This window comes from Fundulus heteroclitus, chromosome 6 (assembly GCF_011125445.2).
Source record: "Fundulus heteroclitus isolate FHET01 chromosome 6, MU-UCD_Fhet_4.1, whole genome shotgun sequence".
NCBI lineage: Eukaryota > Metazoa > Chordata > Actinopteri > Cyprinodontiformes > Fundulidae > Fundulus > Fundulus heteroclitus.
The window spans coordinates 13,943,545-13,950,043 of NC_046366.1; positions in this window are offsets into that span (position 1 = coordinate 13,943,545).

Sequence of the window (6,499 nt, forward strand, 5' to 3'; positions counted from 1 at the left end):
ATAAGGCAAACGTGTTATCTGCAAAAGAGTTTGGAATTTTCTTATTTTTGCTTAAAGTCCCACTGCATATAAAACCCTTCAAATTGCATATTATTGTGATAACTCCACTTGTGTCTTATAAACACAAGTGTTATAAACATGGTGTCCTGTTGTTATACCCATCAGTGAGCAAAAGACAGGCCTCCTAAGGGACACTAAATTTGTCTTGGATCAACAATGCAAATGCACCAACTGTGCATTGTGTGTGTGTGCATGTGTGTGTGTGTGTGTGTGTGTGTGTGTGTGTGTGTGTGTGTGTGTGTGTGCGCGTGTGTGTGTGTGTGTGTGTGTGTGTGTGCATGTGTGTGTGTGTGTGAAGGGTCAGGAAATCAACCTTGCTGTGTTATCACAGCATCAGGGAACGTGGCTGTTTCCCCCGGAAACACGGACAGAAGTAAAGGCGTGGGGTGATTTCAGTGAGATAAGAATCTCACTGGAGGTGTGACTGCATGTTCGTCATGAGACCACAAACTATTAGCTCTGCAGTTTTCAGTCGGCATCTGCTGGATTGTTAATTTTAACCCTGCATGCCCCTTGGCTGTGGCTCTATCAAATGCTCTGATGCTCTGTTTTGGTTCTTCTGCCTCACCTGGGTTCACCTTCACAAGCCTTTGTTAAGAGTTCAGCGTGAACCCCCACTGATATGTATTGAGGCCAGTTATAACTGATAAGATCAAACACATGAGAAAAACAGCAATTCTCTTGATAGCGCCTTGTTAAGGTAACATCAGTGAGAGAATGCATTTCTCTGTTCCAAACATGTGAACTTGTTGGGATGTTTATCTTAGCTGACGACCTGATCCTTCTTCTAATGTATACTTCTCCCCCATTACACCAAACCTGCTCCGTAGGTATTGTCATGCAAAGTAAGTTAAGATTGTTGTTTCTGAGCAGCTGCAGTTCAAAACCTGCATGTGAAGGCTGATGCACGAAAAGACAAATTGAAATTAGCTGCCCTTACATCATTTGTGTCATTCCTGAACTCAATTTTGAGCATCACTACTTATTGATCTAAATACAAACTTTCTCCACAATCTGTATTTGTTTTTGGCTTTAGGAATTATTACCAAAACCCTTTAGATTTCCTGGTGTAAAACTTCATCTGAAATCGACATAACCTACACTTGTCTAGCACATTGTTTTTACAATCTGTTGTATGATTTCAGTGTGCTCACAAATTTTAAAATCATACTCATCAGAAAAATGTAAGTTCATCCTTATTTAGAATATGTGTATTATAGTGAGTGGATTCCAGGGACTCTTTACAAACCGAAACAGCATGTCAAACTCTTCCAACCAGGGTGTCGCCGTCAGTCTTAATGACACATGAAACCAGAAACAAATAGAAAAATGATCTAAACAAAGTAGAAAAAACACAAAAACCCACAGTAATTAATCAAACCGCTAAACCATTATGCATGAGTGCTGAATGCAAACTTCAGTAAAAATGCATTATTAGGAGCCTCCCTGCTCAGCAGGGGCCTGATTATTAGAGGGCCAATAAAGGTTAAGCGCATGCTGCTTCACTGCCAGCTGTTTTTTTTTTTTTTCACGAACTGAAAGTCCTTACAAAGCAAATCTGCGGCAAAAAGTTACAGCCTGATCTTTTGCTTACGAATGTACAATACACGCAACAAAAAAAAGCAAATTTTTGGTGAATTTATGTATTGAAAGAAACCCCTTCTTAGAAAAATAATTTTTTGTATCTAATCTGCCACAATTCTCAGTACTCCCTACCATTTAAATAAATATAGCTTAAGCATTTTTTTTCAATACATATTTTACATTTTTAAGTTAAGAAAACTGTAATTAACTTCTAAATAACAATCCATGACCTTCAGTTTCTTTGGAGTGTAAAGATGACATGAATTAGAGGTCAATGTCCTTTAGCACCAGCTGGATCAGGACCTTAGTTAATCTTGCAACCTCCCACAGTCAGCAGGATGACAATGAGGTAAAAACTCTAAGGCCTCTGATGTTAGAGAACATCAGAGTGACAACTTTGCTCAACAAATCTCTATATTAGCCATGAGATGCTACCAACATACCAACTGGTTAATTGTGACCAATACCACAAGAAAGCCTTTTCTGTCTTACCATCATAAATATAAATGTGTGGAGTTATTCAACTCTTCTGACACCTTCACTGTACCGTTTGATATTTTCATCAACACGTTTTGGTGAGAAACGGAATATGTGGAAAAGCACATTGGGATGACTGCTATATGGAAAAGCACATTGGGATGACTGCTATAAGGTGAAGGAGCTGCATTGCTGTGAGACAGGATATTTCCAAAAGCCCTGGGAAACATTTTCAAATATGATGGCATCAGGAAAAATCAGGATATTTTATAAGAATCGGGTGGAAAAATGAAAATCGGTCATCATCCAGTGTTTCAGTGGGGTCATGATCAGTAAAATGTTGCCGTGACAAGGCAAATCTCCCCAATGAATCAATAACCAATCCCACCTTAGACTGAAATCCCACAAACGTCGGTAGGGTGAGCTGAAGAGAGGAGAGCATATGACAGGAGCTATTTAGAGGGCTGGGGATTTGGTTCTGCAGGATCCGAAACATATGGCCACATCAACACGGTAACAGTTCAAATGACACAAAATCAACTTTCTTCCATGACCAACTCAGTTCAGCGACCACAAAACCCGTGGGGTGAGCTAAAGATAACGGCTCCTGACCCAGAACTGGATGATCTAGAGTATTTGTGCGAAGAGGAAAGGTCAATTCGCTCTGGATGCTCCGACACTGTGAAGAAAAACATGTCCTGTAGGCAAAAGGTGGCAGAGAAAGAATGAACAGCTGGGGTACCATTAGTTGTTCCACTGGTGATTTTGTTTTTTAGAAAATGACCTCAGTTCCCCCCAAATACATTTATACAAATAAAAATGGGCTTTATCTTTTTTCTTTCTTTCTTTCTTTCTTTCTTTCTTTCTTTCTTTCTTTCTTTCTTTCTTTCTTTCTTTCTTTCTTTCTTTCTTTCTTTCTTTCTTTCTTTCTTTCTTTCTTTCTTTCTTTCTTTCCATGTTATCTACTTGTTGTAAATCAAACGAGAGAACGCAGAGTAAGAAGTCCACCCAGCAGATGCAAACTTTTCCAATGTCTGATTCTGAAAATGTGGGTTAACTTTTCACTTAATGAAGACATGGAAAAATAATGTGTGTTATTGATGTGACTGATTCAGAATTATAGCCTCTGGATCCCCTGGTTGATTCACGCTGCAACATGCTAAGTCTTTTTTTTTTTTTTTTTTTTTTTTTTGGCTTGTTTCTTACGCAGCTTGTCCACCAGCGCTGCACATTTCTGACCCAGCTCGCCTCTCTAATTGATTTGACACGGTAGATCCGATATCCTTTTCATGATAGTCAAACTTTACCATGATAACTCTCTATGGCCCCTATTCTTGCTTTTATAGATGTATAATGTTTCCACTTTTTTGTGCGTCCACTCCATCTTTTTTTTTTTTTTTTTACTGCCCAGTGTCTTGGGAGTGAAAGTGCAATGAGAGAAAGTACGAATTAAAATCTCATTTTAAAACCCCATGAGCCACACAAACGGCGAGATGATCATTTGTTTCACTTTACATATATATCTGCCTTGGCTTGTTTGATGACCTGCGTTTTATTATGATTTTTTTTTAAAAATCTTTTTGCTTATAGTTAAGAGTCTTTTGGTGGATATTCTAAAATACACACATTTTGCTTAGGATGGTCCTGGGGAGATTATGACCAAGTCATTCATGGAATGCAGAGCTAGTGAATGCAACATGGGACAAAGCTATTCCTTGGGGGACCAATAAGAAAGAAAGAGGAAAAAACGTATCGGTCTATTAAACACGCCTAATTATTGCAATTATCACATCTCTAAAAGCTTCAGAAAAGTCAAGTGATCCCTCATGTGGTCCAGCGTGTCAGCAGCGCGACATTTTGCACGGATGTGTTCCACGGCCGGGTGCGCCAACCGCGGCTCAGCTGCAGCGCCCTTTGTTAAATCAGCGCGACCGCTGGGAGAAACCACGCGGGGCTTTTCTGACGTGGACTGAGGTGGACCTCGTGGATGAGAAGCGGATCCTCTTCTCCACGCTCAGCGGTATCCGCACCTTAAATCTCTGCAATCACCTCCATTGTATTTGAGGGTTGGCTTGCGCTCATCAGGTGGTTTACCTGTGCGCAGCGAATAAAGATGGTCCGCGCTGTCCGCAGAGCTCAATTTTCATTTTCAACATTGCGTGTTTTTTAAAATTATTGTTATTAAAGAAGAAATCAATGCACTCACATTAGTTTTTCTGCAACATCCTCAAACCGATGCATCTCGCACATAACATCTCCATTAACTTTAATTTTGAAAGACGAAATTTAAAACTTTTACACAAGTCAAGAGGAAAATACGTAATCTATAAATGTATGTATTGTTAAATTAATTAATTAAAACGTAATATTTTAAAATTAGAGACAGAGCAAGACATAAAACATGTCTGTGTGTGCGCGTGTGTGAGAGACTTCACCAACCAATCTTATCTGCAAAAAAACTTCCTTGAGGTCTTGCATGCATCTGTAAGCACATTTTAAGGTTTACGGTGGCATCTATTTGTTTAAATTCAACCCGCAAATTGTACCTGCTAATTTCTTAGAAGATATACTCTAGTTCACGCGGCACAGTAAAATCGGCCTGGCAACACATTTGTTTCATGATATTTTAGATCAAATTAAGGTCGCTTCAATTATGATGATCACCAAGCAATCAGGAGGCATAACTAAACTAATCTGCCGCTTAGGGACCCCCAAACCATCAAGGTTCTTTTTGGTGACACAAAACAACAACAAGAAAACACTTGAATTCTCACACAATGAATATATATATATATATATATATATATATATATATATATATATATATATATATATATATATATATATATATATATATATATATTACCATTGATAAGTTATGAAAATTCAATTTTCACTAAAATATATTTGTTGGTGAAATAACTCTTTTACCAAAAAAACTACAACAATTTGAAATTAACTGGAATGAAGAGCTACTGTCAGATTGGATAAGGACTCCCTACAAAGATAGTTATATATATAAATTAATTATGGGATGTCCACTGACATCCACATCTGGATGTCAGAAAAGTGCATCTCATCCATCCATCCATCCATCCATCCATCCATCCATCCATCCATCCATCCATCCATCCATCCATCCATCCATCCATCCATCCATCCATCCATCCATCCATCCATCCATCCATCCATCCATTCTTGGCACTGACAGCAGTCAGTTACAATCAAAAGTCTGCTACAAACTGCAAATACAAAGATGTATTGTAAATATTTTTCCATAAGAGCAAACACAAAGTTAACAGTTTGATCCATACTGTTGATCCATATTGTTTTGTTCAGTATCATCTCAATTTTCCTCACAACCCAAATAAATAATTTAATAAATAAAGGAAAAGGAAAAAGTGATGCTTCTCTAACTAAAATATACATATATTGCAATGTATATGTCACAAGAATAGACATTTGAAACACCACTGTGATATGTTGCTTGATATTTGGATTTTTTATGCAGATGAATAATAAGTTTTATAAAATTTGCCCTTAACATAGTCCCACTCAGTCTGATAAATATTTTTATTTTGAGGAAAGCCTGTTTTTAACATGTGCAGAAATGGATGTTAAATACTTTTGTTTATTTATTTTATTAGCTGTTGCTCCTCCCCCCCCCATCTTTGTATATTTTTATCTTGTTAAGACTTCAAATATGCGTGATTTGGTTTTGCGCTAATGATTAATACAAAGTATTATTTAATAATAAGAAAGCCTACATACACGGTATGAAAACCACTTTAATGTATCTTAGATGTTTCCAATATATTACTTTAAAAAAAGCATACTAAATATAATCTTTTGAATGAAACATACCAATTCTACCAATTAGTACACAACAGTTGTACTTGAATACCTTTACACATATTGTTTGTTTGTTTTCAACTCGAATACATCATACTGCATGTTTTTTTTTGTCAGTATACCGGTGAAACAATGGGGGAAAGCTAAATACATCTTCATTGGATTAAAGTGAATTTATTTTCGTCCATAAAATGCATGTGGGATTTTAGTTTCTTGTTCCTATACAGCTTATGTTTAGTGTAGGATTGATAATCGTTAAAGTGAAGGACACAAATGTGCAGCCTAGATGTTTTCCTATAGGGAATCAGACCTTATGGTGTCTCAGCTTCTTAAAGGACTGTCCCATTTGTCGGCAGAACATTTCACCCACCACCTGGATTAGGTGCCAAGGGATCGGAGCGGACGCATCATCGGGTTCTCGGTGATATAAATTTGTTTGCCTAATCAAACCCATCTACTGTTTAATGCACGGACTCTCGTGACAAGTTGACCTCGTGAGGTCAATCCAACCACAACTTCAGCTCCT